This window comes from Anser anser (assembly GCF_964211835.1).
Source record: "Anser anser genome assembly, chromosome: Z".
NCBI classification, from domain to species: Eukaryota; Metazoa; Chordata; class Aves; order Anseriformes; family Anatidae; genus Anser; species Anser anser.
In genome coordinates, this window is record NC_139723.1 from 54,534,510 (window position 1) to 54,550,846 (window position 16,337).

The 16,337-nt window shown below is 37.9% G+C and overlaps 1 long non-coding RNA gene across 1 annotated transcript in view; it reads left to right on the top strand.

Moving 5' to 3' along the window:
* Positions 1-442: 442 nt before the first annotated feature.
* Positions 443-16,337, top strand: part of LOC310888982 — a 30,204-nt gene continuing 14,309 nt past the window's right edge. The window contains exon 1 of the long non-coding RNA XR_014576299.1: positions 443-475. This is a non-coding gene — a long non-coding RNA (uncharacterized lncRNA). The remainder of the gene's footprint in view (positions 476-16,337) is intronic.

Sequence of the window (16,337 nt, forward strand, 5' to 3'; positions counted from 1 at the left end):
ACAATTTGGGTATAAAGACTAGAAATTCCTCAAAGACTTTTAGAAGACTGAATGCAGATCTAATACTCCACCTCACAACACTGAACTATTCTGGTGTCTCAGAATCTTGCTATCCTGAATGCATATAAGTCCTGGTTCCAGTTAGGACAGAGTTAATTTTTCCTCATAGTAGCTGGTAGGGTGCTATGTTTTGGATTAGGATGAGAAGAGCGCTGATAACATGCTGATGTTTTAATTGTTGCAGAGCAGTGTTTACACCAGGCCAAGGACTTTTCAGCTTCTCGCTCTGTCCTGCCAGCGAGCAGGCTAGGGGTGCAGCAGGAGCTGGGAGGGGACAGACCCAGGACAGCTGACCCAAACTGGCCAAAGGGGTATTCCATACCATCTGACGTCATGCTAAACAATATATAGGGGTGGCTGGCCGGGGTGGGGGGGCCGGCTGCTCGGGGATAGGCTGGGCATCGGTCAGCGGGTGGTAAGCAATTGCATTGTGCATCACTTGTTTTTTACACATTATTATTATTAATACTATTATCATTATCACTATTATTATTATTTTTATTATTATATTCCTGTCTTAATAAACTGTCTTTATCTCAACTCACAGGCTTCACTTTCCCGTTTCTCTCCCCCATCCCAGAGAGGGAGGGGGGAGGGTGAGTGAACGGCTGTGTGGTGTTTAGCTGCCAGCCGGGTTAAACCACAACAATATAGCATGATATACAAAAATCAATGTGTAAAAAAGCCTGCATCTAACTATTTCTAGGAATATTTAGAGTAGACAGTCTATACATACCTAATTAGAAGGAGACAAGAAGACATAACTGCATTCAGAGTCACATCTGCACTGGTAAAATCATCTTTAAGTTATAAAGGAAAGTTTCTTACCTTATTTATACACACAATTACTCTGAGTCTAAGCCTGGAATGCAATAATAAAACAAAGCATATGGGGAGATATAATTTACTGAGTAAATTATGAAGGTGTCTGAGAAGTCAGAAGCCTCATTCCAGTTATTATTCTCCCAGTCTCTCCTGTTACTTAATGCATTTTCTTTTTGGGCAACTTATCTTAAATTACATTTTAAGACTGATTTTGTACAATGTCTGATATTTTGTGGACCTGAAATTTTATGAGAACCCTAAATGTCACAAATGACAGGTAAGGAATAATTTTTAGATGGGAAGTACTGCTGGTATCAAGGTAAAACTTGTGGTACTGGATACTAAAATATAGTCATACTTCCATTTCTCCTTGAATTACACCAAGTTCCTTAACAGTTTGATTAGACAGTTTGATTAGATAGGCATTTTTCACAGTGTCCAAAATAATATGCCTTATTACTTAAATACTTTCTTTACTCTTTTCTTCAGAAGCCTTATGACTTATGTAATGCATGGCATTTCTGATGTTTTGCCAGATAAACTAAAGCAAATAAATGTATATACAGATTACAGGCCATCTTCAAATGGTGTTAATAACAAACAGAACAGGGATGAGAAAGGACATAGAAGAAAAGAGAAGCATTATCACAACAAAACCCCAAAGAAACTCTTTCAAATATATATATATATATATATATAAATTCCATAAATTCCATATGTTTAAAAATAATTTGGAAGCTGTAGCTACATAAGGACACAGAGTCTAACAAAGACTTAAGTATTTAAAGGTGGCATTTGCAATTTTGTGAGTTCCTACTTAAAATTGAATAAGTACAAAAGTGACATAAGAAAAACACTATCAGCCAATCATTTAGGGAAAAAATAATTTCTGTCTTGACTCCTGACAAAATTGGATTGGTGCTTGTTTTCACTACTTTCAGATTTTCCTTTTTAATGAGACCATATTGTTCCAAGTAACTGAAAGTATAAATGAGTGGAAAATTGCAGACTGTAAAGATACATGGAGTTATAAACAATGGGATTTAGATACTTTTTAACATAGATAGATAGATAGATATAGATACTTTTTAACATTTTAACACATTTTAACATTTTGGTTAACCAAAAATTTATAATGGTATAATGATGTAATTAGCATTGTGTCATGAAAGTTGTCATCATCAGGTTTGAGAAATAACATTACTTAAATGAATGACAGAAAGCCTCTTTTCCTTCCTTCCTTCCTTCCTTCCTTCCTTCCTTCCTTCCTTCCTTCCTTCCTTCCTTCCTTCCTTCCTTCCTTCCTTCCTTCCTTCCTTCCTTCCTTCCTTCCTTCCTCCCTCCCTCCCTCCCTCCCTCCCTCCCTCCCTCCCTTCCTCCCTTCCTCCCTTCCTCCCTTCCTCCCTTCCTCCCTTCCTCCCTTCCTCCCTCCCTTCCTTCCTTCCTTCCTTCCTTCCTTCCTTCCTTCCTTCCTTCTTTCCTTCCTTCCTTCCTTCCTTCCTTCCTTCCTTCCTTCCTTCCTTCCTTCCTTCCTTCCTTCCTTCCTTCCTTCCTTCCATTTCCTCCATCCCCTTCCTCCTTCCCCCTTCTCTCTCTGCAGAGTCAGCAAGACAAATCTGTAACAATCTATAGTTTACATTTAGATATTCTGAAACCAGAATTTAATGGAGAAAATGCATTCCCATTGCAATGTTTATTTTACATTTCTCGTGCATTTACATTGCATGAGAAAATTGTAAAAATGTTGGGTTTGGAGGGGGGGTGGGTGGAAGGGGAGTTTTCTTCCTGCAAAGTACTTTTAAACTGAATACTTTTAGAAAATAGCTGACAATATTTCTTTCACTAACAAGTCTAGTAGATTATATTTATGGTTGTTATACTTGTAGGAAGAGCTCATAGAAAACTAGAAAGGAGAATATTAAATTACCTGTAATTTTGGTCTAAAATGAAACTTTCAAATGTGCATAAGACAGGATTTAGACAAATGTTTGAGAACAATGCCAGTTTTAGTACTATGTGATATACATACATTGTCCTTCAAATCAACAATCTGTGCTATATTTTTTGGAATTCAACAAACCACAGGCATCTGAGAGGAAAATATGTTACATTTTTCATAGATCTGTAAGTCCTAAAGAGCTTGTGTATTCCATGCCCTTCCCATAATGCATCTTGAGTAGCCACTTTAATACCTGAACACACCATACAGACCTGTCAGCTTTACCAGTCAGCTTTTACAGCATTTCTCTCTTTGGTTCAATAACTAACTTTCCTAATATCTAATGGGGACTTGTCATTGCCTTTTAAGATCGTTACTTACTCTTCTTTTCAACCTACTTTCATACGCGTGAAGACCTGTCTTCTTCCCTGAATGTTCTTTTTTAGACCAAGATAGTACTTATTCTCACAGATCACATGTTCTTTACACTGTTTCTGGGCACTCTCCAATAAAGCTCTTGTAGTGTAGTGTCAGACCTGGAAAAAACACATGAGCTAACGCTTTACCAAAACTCAGTACAAGAGCATTTCACAAGTTGCTCTTTCTCTCTCTAACTCTCTCTCCCACTTTCTCTCTCACCCTCTCTGTAATAGCATGTTCTCACCCAGATCACTATTTTTCAATAGAAACATAGAATCATTTAGGTTGGAAAAGACCTTTAAGATCACCAAGTCCAACCATCACTTCATACTACCAAGTCCACCACCAAACCATGTCTCTAAACACCACATAGACACATCTCTTAAATAATTCTATGGATGACAACTCTACCACTTCCCTGTGCAGCCTGTTCCAATGCCTAAATACTCTTTCCATGAAGAAATTCTTCCTGACATCTAATCTAAACCTCATTTGATGCAACTTAAGCCATTTTCTCACATCATCTCTGTTGTCACCTGAGAAAAGAGACCAAAAACCTACCTAGCTAAAACTTCCTTTCAGGTCATTGGAAAGAGTGAAGAGGTCTCTTCTCAGCCTCCTTTTTGCAAGACTAGAGAACGCAAGTTCCCTCAGCCATTCCTCATATGTCTTGTTTTCTAGTTCCTCTGCCAGCTTTGTTGCTCTTCTCTGAATGTTCTACAACGACTCAGTATCTTTCTTGTAGTGCAGAGCCCACAACTGAACACAGTACTCAAGATGAAGTCTCACCGATGCAAAGTACAAGGGGACTATCACCTCCCTAGTCCTACTGGCCACACCATTTCTGATACAGGCCAGGATGCCATTGGTCTTCTTGGCACACTTCATCTGACTGTCAATCAACATCCCCTGGTGTGGCATAATCACCACACAGACACCAGGGTTCTTTTAGGATCAGTAACTGTTACTACTTTATTGATTACAGAACTTCTACTCTCTTATTGATAACATGACTTCAACTCCCCCTACTGAGGAAAGGCTTCCTTCTTATACATTTAGCTCTACAGCAGTACTTTTCCACTAACTATTCACTGGTCAACAATTTTGCCCGGCAACAGCAAACACCCAGCAACTTCTATGTCTTAAAGACTGGAGAACAAGCAGTCTGAGACAGCAAGGAGTCTCCAGAATCACCCTTCTTTGTTCCCTCTTTACATTCCTGATGACCTCATCATTGAGTCAGATGTTATCACCAACCATGGCATTTTTTGACCCTCAAGGCCACACTCCCACACTCTGGTCCTTTCCTGCAGGACAACTTTCCAACCACTTTTCCCTAAGCCTGTGTCTCTGTATTGTTGTGACCCAAGCATAGCACATAACATTTAGTCTTGTTGAATGTCATACGATTGGATGTGTCTATCAATATAGCTTATCCAGATCCCTCTGCAGAGCCTTTTGACCCTCAAGCACATCAACAATCCCACCTAACTTGGTGTTGTCTGCAAACTTACTGAAAGTGCACCCAATCCCCTCATCAAGATCGTTGATAAAAATGTTAAACAAAGCTGCTTCCAGTACTGAGTACTGGGGAACACCACTTGTGGCTGGCTGCCAACTTGATTTAACTCCATTCATGACTGTTTGGGCCCAGCCATCCAGCCAATTTTTTAGTCTTGGAAGTACTAATTATAGATGACTCAACAGTTCCCGTCCTTTATTTTTACTTTTCTGATGTTGCAAGATCTTAGCAATGATAATCCCCCAAAATTCACCAAAAATTTTCTTAAAGTAAAGCTGATCTGAAGTGCCAAAACTGTGTTTTGCAAAACTAGCTTTTGAGCCCTTACTAAGGGACCTTAACATTATGGACTCCAGGGTAAAGCTATCCAGTATACAATTTGGCTGCAACCAGTTAGACTTTGCAGGAATGTACTTTATTCAGAGCAAAAGGAATCTGCAGATATTCATCTCCAGTCTTTAGGCTCTCCCTTGTGCTCTCTCCTTTTAATAATAGAGTACCCTGCCCATAGTTCTGTCTCCTTTACACTGCTTTAGGATTTGGTTCATAAACAGCAGTAGAGACAACTTCTCCCTTCTCCTTTCTTATTTTAAATAGTTCACATGCTTGCCATTTTATGCTTGGATTACATGTTAGCAGTATGCCTGGTAGTCCTAAAGAGTCTGTACACTGACTTTGTAAGATCTGGAGTCCTTTTCTGTTTATCACAAAACATCAGTGAGACCACAAAACAGAGTGGTTTGGGTTTTCTCAGCAATTAACTTCTGAGAAAAAGAACAGTGTCACAATCAACATTTCAAGAAGAGGCTCACAGTATTTTCTGCTGCTAATTTTGATGTTAACACCTCAGGAAAACATAGAGATTGGTTTTATATTGGTTAATTGTGTGCTGAAAAAATTCAGAGAATCTTATTTTAACTAAATGTTTTATTTGATTTGATTTTAATAAAGCATTGTTTTGCGTTGTTCTAAAGAAGAATTCTAAAGAACTTAAGGAGCATGTTATCTATCCCCACACCCTTCACACTGCCAAAAATCAAGGGGAAAAAAAATCACTCAAACAAACAAACAAAAACCACCACCAACAACAACAATAACAACAATAACACCCACAGAACATCAACAAGAGAAAAGAAATAAAAAAAAAAAAAAATCAGGGTAAATCTTGCATTTTGAATAGTTGGCTGTTCTGTAAACAAATACGTTATTTTGTTCTTTTTAGTATCAGACATGTTGTGTGTTATTCTAAATAAATGGTGCCATAAGACAAGCATACGTCGTTCCTTATCATACACTGCAGGTGCTGCAGTACAGGCTTGCATAATGTGCCACCTGAAACTCAGAGATGTCATTTTCTTTAAAAGGCCAGATTGTAGAGCCCTAGCTCATGCTGATAAGCACTTAGTGACACCAGTAGTTCCATTAAAACCTCTCCTTTCAAGTAACTGCTAACTTACATGAGTAAATTTTATAAGCCAGCTCAGCTCTTTGCTTCCAGTGCATTTTGGCATTAATGATAACATACTGAGTCACACATTTCTAGATCCTGTTTACACATATGAGAAAAAAAAAAAGGTGGAATGTATTGCCAAATATTTAGGATTTAAATTCTGTTTCTCATGGTAAAATTCACAAGATTTTATTTTCTAAGTGTTATATCCAATTCTCCTAGAGGTGTAGAATTGGCTTTTGATGTTGAATTTTATTGATCTATTGGTCAGTATGTATTTGTTTCAGTAAATGCTGGAACAGAATACGTATATTTGCTTGTCATATACCAAAAAGGGCAAAGTCCAAGGTAAATTATAACAGTGTCTAATAGACTAGGTTGGTAAAAAATTAATAGTTGTTTTCTAGCCCAGAAATGTAATAAGGATTTTTGTATTATAAAAGATTATACTTCCCCAGAAAGTGGAATTCTGTTGCCCTGCTTGTGATAAAGTGTTTCAATCTGCGCAGAAATGACTGCTGTTTGCCTCCTTGTATGTCTACTGCTTTCAGAATCTGAGTTTCTTGGGATCGAGACAACAGCAAATTTATTTGGTACATTGTGCATTTTCTGTCTATACAACTAAAGGGACATTCTAACAATACTATTGGCGTACGTTTTTCTTTCTTTCTTTCTTTCTTTCTTTCTTTCTTTCTTTCTTTCTTTCTTTCTTTCTTTCTTTCTTTCTTTCTTCCTTCCTTCCTTCCTTCCTTCCTTCCTTCCTTCCTTCCTTCCTTCCTTCCTTCCTTCCTTCCTTCCTTCCTTCCTTCCTTCCTTCCTTCCTTCCTTCCTTCCTTTTTCTTTCTTTCTTTCTTTTTCTTTCTTTCTTTCTTTCTTTCTTTCTTTCTTTCTTTCTTTCTTTCTTTCTTTCTTTCTTTCTTTCTTTCTTTCTTTCTTTCTTTCTTTCTTTCTTTCTTCCTTCCTTCCTTCCTTCCTTCCTTCCTTCCTTCCTTCCTTCCTTCCTTCCTTCCTTCCTTTCTTTAATTTCTTTAATTGTTCTCCTTATGGAAGACCATGTATCATATGACCATTAAGGGAAGAATTTATACATTTGTACAACTGTACCACAGTGTAATACATTGCAAACCAAATATTGTATGCAGTACCTTAAAACAATATTCCATGTCTTCTTGGATGATTGTAAGGGTAGTGGACTCAGTAGATTTTGACAATAGATGCACAAGGGCACAATTTTTTCTTTGTTACACAAGGGTTGAGTAGCACAGTATAGGGTATAATGTATGGAACTTCTGATATTTCAGTAGGATTTGTCTTAAAAGAATCTTTTGTGTCAACTCTTTTCTCATATGATTGTATACACAGATACCTCTAACTAAAATTATACACCTATATACATACATGTTTATACATATAAAACATACCTCTGTGTAATATATATACACTTTACATATATATATATCTATACATATATCTATAGATATACATATATATTTACATTATTCATAGAAGTCATAACATGTAAATGAACCCTGACTGTGAGTTAGGTTGAACCAGAGGCAAACAAATAAAAATTTATAACTGCATTCTTATTGCCTAGGACAACATTTTGTTGGTGGGTGATGGGATAAAAACAGTCACATCCTATTCTAATTTTCCATTCTTAGTCTAAATTTTGTCTACTAAAAAAAACACTAGGGGTGTCATCAATATCATCTCTGTATTACATTTGCTTCCATTGCAGATACACCATTATTTCTTCACTTCTTGGCTTCATCATTTTGCTTGTTAAATAATTTAACTATTTAAGTCTAACAGACAGACACTTTTCTATCTGAAGAATCATGTAGGTGATGTAATATCTCGATAACTACTGACACCATATATGTTGTCCCACAAAGGCAGTTTGAATGTCTATGCTATAAATTTTTATTCACGCACTTTCTATCAACATAGACTTTATGATGGTTTAAGTGAGAAAAAAAGAGCTTCTACATCTCTTCCAGTGTATTCCACTGCTTCTCAATACTTTCACAAAGCAAATGTGAGTATTTAAGGGTCTGTTGTTCTCTCATTGCTTTTTATTCTTCTGTTTTCACCAAAAAAAAAAAAAAAGGCATGTATATATATAATTTACAGCACTTTAAAATTAAGATTTGAGGCTCATTCTTTATTCAGAACAATTTGGATTTTTTTTTTCTTCCTATATTATAAAATCTGATAGCCTGTGAGAGTCTTCAGACAAAGCTTCTGTTTTAGTTTGAGTGTAACACTGTTGTAGATGTGTGTCATTTTGCGGCATGAACATTGACTGAGCATCTGGAGTGCATGACTCCTTCCATCTGGCACTATGTATGCTGTTTTTACCCAGCTGGGCAGCTGAGCTCCAACACAACTTCTCTGTCACTCCTTCTAAAAGGGGAAGCAGGAGAAAATATAATTAAAAGGGCTCAAGGGTTGAGATAAAGACTGAGAGATCACTCAACAGATATCGTGGGCAAAACAGACTCAGCGCAGGGAAATTAGAGAAATGTATTACTTATTACTAGCAAGTTAGAGAAGTAAGAAACAAAGAAGACAAACAAAGAACACCTCCCCTCAATCCACCTTCTTCCACTTCTCCTCCTGAACAATGCTGGGGTATGGGTGAATGGCAGTAGCTGTTAGTCTACGGCACTTCTCCACCACTCCTTCACCGTCACTTTCTGCCCCTGCTCCACGTGAGGTTACTCCCATGGGATGTCGTCTTTCCTGAACTGATCCTGCAGGGGCTTCCCACAGGCTGCAGCTCTTCAAGAACTGATCCCACATGGCTCCGTACCACGGGGTCCATCCATTCCCCAGGAACAAACTGCTCCAGCACGGGTCCCCCACGGGCAGCAGCTCCTGCGTGGTCTCCTCTCCACGGGCTGCAGCTCTGGCCCAGGGCCTGCTCCTGCAGGGCCTCTTCAGGGGCCGCAACCTCCTCCAGGACACATCCACCTGCTCCACCAGGGGCTCCTCCACAGGCTGCAGTGTGGAGATCTGCTCCATGTGGGACCCATGGTCTGCAGGGGGACAGCCTGATCCACCATGGGACCTCTCCACAGGCTACAGGAGAACTTCAGCTCCGGTGCCTGGAGCACCTCCAGCCCTCCTTCTGCACTGACCTTGGGGTCTGCAGGAATGGTTCTTATTCTGCCTGCTGCTTTTGCACAACAGGTATTTTTTGTTGGTGGTGATGTTATTTTTTTTTTTCCCCTCTCTTAAATCTGCTCTCCCAGAGGTGCAAACAACATTGTTTATTGGCTCTTCCCTGGGCAGTGGCAGGTCCATTCGGAGCTGGTTGAAACTGGCCCTCATCTAATATAGGGCAACTTCCATATTCTTCTCACAGAGGCCACCCCTGCTGCTCCCCACTACCAAAAACCTGTTCACACAAACCCACTGCAGAAACATGAAGTTGAAGCTTCTTATAAAAATCAGGGCCTTTGACAGCTCAGTGTATATCTTTAGTTTGTCCTAATATGATATTAGGATGTGACAATCTCATTTGAATTTTCATCTGAAGTTCCTAAGTGCAACCACATTTCCCAGTTTAGGTACATCTGGACTGCCACTTGTGGCAGTGGGGACCACTTCAGTGCCACTCACACTGCTCTCCAGCTGGTCAGCCTTTACCTTCCCTGGTGCACACACACCAACACATGTACTCTCATTTGTTCCTCATTTGTTGCTGGCACATGGACATGCAGACCTGATCCATAGTCCCACCCTATGGCCATTACTCACTGCTCTGCACACAGACATGCTCAGGACAGAGCCTCTCACACAAGAAACAGAAAAGGACATCACTGAGAAGACAGAATGGGCCATGATGATTCGATGCAGGGCATGGCCCCACAAGTGCACAAACCTGCCACTGATTACACCTCTCCAGTACCTTTTATTCCCTTTCTCTTTTATTTTTCAACACTTGTTTGTCCTCAGACCATCCTGTGCTGAAACTGGCTGGGATGGATTTCGCTTTCTCCAAAGCAGCCCATATAGTGTGCTCTGCATCTGTAGTTAAAAGAGCACTGATATCACACCAATGTTTCCCCTATCACTGAGCAGTGCTGTCACAGCATCAAGACTGCCTATTCATCCCCATCCTCCCCACAAAAGCCAGTAGGCAGGGAGTGGGCAAGAAGTGGAGAGTGGATATCATCTGGGCAGCTGACCTAAACCAACCGAAGGGATATTCCATATACCATATGTCACACAGCAATAAAATCTGGGGGTGTGGTAGGAGAAGCAAGGGCTCTCGTTACAAAAACATTTGTCTTCCCGAGTGACTGCTAGGCATATTGAGGCTCTGCTTCCCAATATGTGGCCAAACCCCATTTGCTGTTGCGATAGAGAGAATAATTGTTTTCTCTCCTTGCTTCCATGCATCTTTATTATTATTATTAATAATAATAATAATAATTTATTTTATTTTATTTTATTTTATTTTATTATTTTATTTTATTATTTTATTTTATTTTATTTTTTTATTTTATTTTATTTTTTTATTTTATTTTATTTTATTTTATTTTATTTTATTTTATTTTATTTTATTTTATTATTTTATTTTATTTTATTTTATTTATTTATTTTATTTTATTTTATTTTATTTTATTTTATTTTATTTTATTTTATTTTATTATTTTATTTTATTTTATTTTATTTTATTTTATTTTATTTTATTTTATTTTATTATTTTTCTTTAATTAAACTGTCCTTACCTTTTTTCATCTTATTTTCTCCCCTGTTGTTTTGAGAAGGGGGAGTAAGTGGAGAACGTGACAATATTTAGCTACTCATCTGTGTGAGACAACTACACACCCTGATCCCCACCTTTTGTGTCCTTGCTTCCTCCCCTTACATACCATGATAAGCCTTGTGCCAACCTCCAGCATCTCATGACATGTTACACACACGTGGTCTGTGTGGGATTGCACCTAGTCTGCTTTTCCATGGTCAGTGTGGAGACCAGTGAGTCTCCCTGACTTATACTGCTGATTGAGCTCTGGCTCATGGTACCCCCCTGGGGTCTGGGGAGAAGCTGGAGCTTCTGGCTGGGATATTACTCCCCATTCCCATTTGGGTCCTCCATGGGAATCATAGTATTGTATGAGTTCCCTGACCTGTTCTTCTGTGTGCCTCTCTTTGTGCTGAAACATGTTTATTATTATTATTATTATTTTTCACATAACCTAACAACGTTGTCATGTTAAAGCATGAATATCAAATATATGTTGTGTCCCTCTGCAATAATATTTAATTTAAATGCAAAGTGTTTTGTGGTTCCTAGCTCAAAATTACATTTGAAGATAGTATATTGGGAGTTATACAGTAAGTTTGTGTTGCATATGACTTCACTTGGAAAAACAGAGTATGCTTGTCTCTGTTCTAAAATGTTTTAGAATTGTGATTATGTATGCTGCAGCAAAATTACACTTAGATTTCATTTGACTGTATAGGAGTGTAATGGCCTAACTTCTGATTCTTTTCATTCAGGAAAAAAAAAAAAAAAGAGAGAGAGAAAAAATCTGTTTCAAGTAGATTATGTTCAAGTAACTAATAAAAACTGTGCCATGTTTTGAGGTTCTCTGAAGTCAACATAGAAAAGGACCTCATCTGAGACTATTCACCACAGATTAATTAAGTTTCTGCCCTAGAATTATGACTTGCTGCTTTGAAGGCTCTCTATTACTACAGCATTCTTCTTCAACAATAAAAAATTACATTGAAATGAAGCTAATTCAGATGAGCCTTACCTCCAGATACTCCTTGGTGGGTGGCTGAGATTTACTATTTGACTCCTCTGCAAAAGTCAGAAGCCTACATCAAATCCTAAATGACACCCAAACCTCAGCTGATGCTGTGAGTTATTCCACCCTGTCAGCAGCCTGAAGTTCTTTCTGGCTATCTTGAATTATCCTGACAGCTTCCAGAATCATGCTGGCAGAAGTGAGTGTGTCAAGTATTTCTTCCAAGCTTATTTATACTAATGCAGGAGTTATGGTTAGTTCCTTTCCTCTAACATGAATTTTCACATGCACATTGCCCACAGTCTTCTCACTTTTCTGCAACACTTCAAGGAACAATTGAAGGAACAGCCTCTCAGTTATGTGGAGGTTTGGGTGAGACACCAAAATTCATATACTGAGAAACCTACTTTAGCCTTGTATGTTGGTGAGTTTCAGTGACTGAAGTAAACAGAATCAAACTCTATGAAAATAAGCATATCTCTCTCTGTCTCCCTGTCTCCTCATCTCTCTGTGTTTCTCTGCCTCTGTCTGTGTCTGTGTCTCTGTCTCTGTCTCTGTCTCTGTCTCAGAAAAGGTTAGCACTTTGCCAGAATTTACACTTGTTGGAAATTAAAATGCAATTTACATCACTTATCTAAATATTCTTAGAGAACAATTTTCTTTGTATAGGATGATTAACAGCTAAGGAAACAAAACAGGGAACAATTGGAAGAAAATACTCTTGCTGAGCTAACACGTCACTAGATGACTGTAATGTGTGTATTGCCTAACTTTGACATACCCCAAGAAATTCTAGAGGAAGGTAGCTTACAGTCAGAAACCTCTCTCAGCAGTTAACTTTTGGGGCTGTAGGTGTACTTCAGAGTAAAGTGTGTACTGTAATATATATATACATATATATATATATATTTTTTTTTTTCCAGGCAAAGAAGAATGTTAAAATTAATCCTTGTAAACAACCAATCCAAACTGAGCTAAGCACCAAATGGACAGGAACTATAATATATTATTTCAGGAGTATTCTTCTATATCTTTGTCTACAGTGATATAGAAGAAGTTTATGGTGCATGGTCTGTTTAGGTGGAAGCTAAAGCATTTATGACAAGAAGATAGATCTGAAATAAAAAAAGAGAGAAAAAAAAAACTAATAAATAATTACACCTTTAGCTGATTCTTCAATAGACCACTAGGTTTAAATAATGATAAATTGAAAATTCTTAATTTCTTTGTGATGCATGCATGTAAACTCACATATACACACATATACATATATACACACGCATATAAGCACAGAAGTTGTCTCTGGGGCTAAAAGTGTTTGTAGCTGGTATAGACCTATTCTTTGGTCTTGATGTGAAGGAGAGGCCTGACAGAAAAGTAGCATGTCTGAGTTGGAAATTTTTAAATGTGTATAGCACCAAAGCTCTCAACAGTATATCTATACTTATGTCAATGCATAAAATGTTGTGAAAAATTGTGTGAATTCTCAGTAAACACTGTGTATACCACTTAAGTATAGTTAAGAATTTGTACTGAAATCTTGTGTTAATAATTTTGTGTGTTAAGCTTTTATAAGCCACCGTCTTACCAGATCAAAGGCTATCATTAAGATAGCACTCTCCACTGACAGTTTTTGCGTTATAATTGAAACTTTCATGCCCTCAAAAAAAGACGCAGCATTTCTCAATGTTACAGCTTTATTTTGAGTGTAAGTCACCTAATCAGGAGGAGTTTGGTATTTGTGTCCTACACATGCCTTCTCTCATTTGTACCTTATATAAATATATATTCAGCTGAATACTCTCCGAGTGTATGTACCTAAAAAGTAATCCCCCACACCTCTTCACTTACAATGTTTCATTTTATTAAATTTGTCTAGGCTTAATATGTTCTGTGTGAAAACTAAGCATTTATGAAACGGGAGTTGTTACAACTAAATATAGATGTTTACTGATACTCTTTCTCATCCATAAGTTGCATCTTCATGTTACTTATCAAAGTGACCCTGAGATAAAACTTGTTTAACCTACCTTCATTGCCATGCCAGGTGTTTTGGTATTTGATACAGTTAATGACTGTCAAAGAATGATACATAAGGATCATTGCATTCTTTATTAATTAATTAATTAATTAATTTATTTATTTATTTAATTTAAGAAAAGTTAGAACTCAAGGAAATGACATGAAGCTGCATCAGGGGAAGTTCAGGCTGAATGTTAGGAAAACCAAGAGAGTTACTGGTCACTTGAACAGGTTCCCCAGGGAAGTGGTCATGGCAACAAGACTGCCAGAGTTCAAGAAGCACATAGACAATGCTGTCAGAAATATGATTTAATTTTTGGGTGGTCCTGAGTGGAACCAAGAGTTGGACTTGATGATCCTTGTAGGTCCCTTCCAACCCAGGATACTCTATGATACTATGATCCTAAACATGAATTTTCTGGAAAAATAGGTACCTTTAAGAAAATATGAAAAAAATAAAATAAAATAAACTATTACATTAAGATATTTTATTTGTTTTCATAAAACATATTGGTATATATCACTATCATATATTTCCATTTTCATTTCTTATCAATGTTTTAAGTCTTCAAGCATATCTGTGAGGTACAGAAAAAATGAAAGTTATCCTCATGCCACAGTCTATAAACTTAAGTAATATAAATACACCAGAGAAAGCGGAGATGAGGACTTCAGGACACAGGCAGCTCCTAAGAATTGTACAAGAATATTTTGAAATTATATGTGTTAGTGTCTTGTTTAGACAAACAAAGCCTGCAACATCCTCTCTACCCCAAAAGTACAAGCATCTAAGCTTAAGGTCAGCTTTGATAAAGTGAAACCAGGTTAATTTTGAATGAGACTTCTGCGAAAACAGAGCAGTTTTGAGACAGAACTGTATGAGAACCTTTCCCTGGGTCTTGGGATCTACTTACATCCTTGCTTGGTGTCCTAGCCCAAACAATGCTGCAGGCAGCCTTGCCACTGCCCATCTGTGCACCAGGCATCTTAGAAAGTCCTTGGACCTACCTAGTGGCTGATCTGGCCCTATCTGCCATGTGTTGGGGTCACTTTCATTTTCCTGGCCATGCAGAGCAGCACCATTCTTATGCCTTCCAGCATTCAGGTAGGTGGATGGGGGCTGTGATCCAGTTTTTAATATTGTGCTGAAAGAAGAAAGTCTGTCTGGAAAACCTTAGGGGGGGGGAAAAAAATAAAAATAAAAATAAAAAAAAATTATAATGAAGTATTTCTAAAGGGTAAATAGTGGAAACACTAGTTGTCATACAGTAATGCCAGCAAAGAAAGAAAAATATATATTTCTCTTTAACACTGGATGATGATGGTTGCGTTTGTTGTTGTTGGTGGTGTTTTGTTTGTTTGTTTGTTTGTTTGTTTGTTTTGATTTGTTTTGTATTTCAACGTGAGACCGCAACCAAACATCCACATGTGAAGCAATTACTACACTGGTTCTTCCACAGAATCTGTTCACTGTCCTGCTGGTATAAATTTTCATAGAATCATAGAATCATAGAATATTCTGAGTTGGAAGGGACCCATAAGGATCACCACGTCCAACTGCTGGTAGCGCACAGGTCTACCTAAAAGTTTAGACCGTGTGACTAAGTGCACAGTCCAATCGCTTCTTAAATTCAGACAGGTTCGGTGCAGTGACTACTTCCCTGGGGAGCCTGTTCCAGTGTGCGACCACCCTCTCAGTGAAGAACCCCCTCCTGATGTCCAGCCTAAACCTCCCCTGCTTCAGCTTAACACTGTTCCCGCAGGTCCTATCACTGGTGATAACGGAGAATTTTGTCCTCTGATCTGCCTGTCTGTTTTTCTTATATATAACTTACTAACCCATACCTGTTAAAGCAAAAGAGATTAATCTAAACATTTGAAATAGTAGATTTTTGCTCATCTGACTCATTTGGACAGAACCAGCACAGGGAACACTCACACAAACAGTTGAACTGTCTTGTCAGATGCTGTTGAAATATTTGTTCCATAAAATGGAATGACTCTATCAGACCTAGCATTTTACCCAAGTGGTAAATGCAAATTTGGTACAGAGGTCTGGTGAAGAAACAAAGTAGAGGAAGTAAACAAAAATACATAGGAGAGGGAAAAGGGAAGTGGGGATGGTGCAAATTATGAACTGGAAACATTTTGGGTGTTTTCAGAAGTAACGGTCAATAGATGTCATTGTTTGACATTGCTGTAATCATCTTCCTTTGAAAATATAAGACCTCAATGGATTGATAAAACTCGAGGGTGTGGGAAAGAGACAATGAATTTCAAAAGGGAAGATTTTAAATCTACAAGAAAATATTCTTAAAAAAGGCT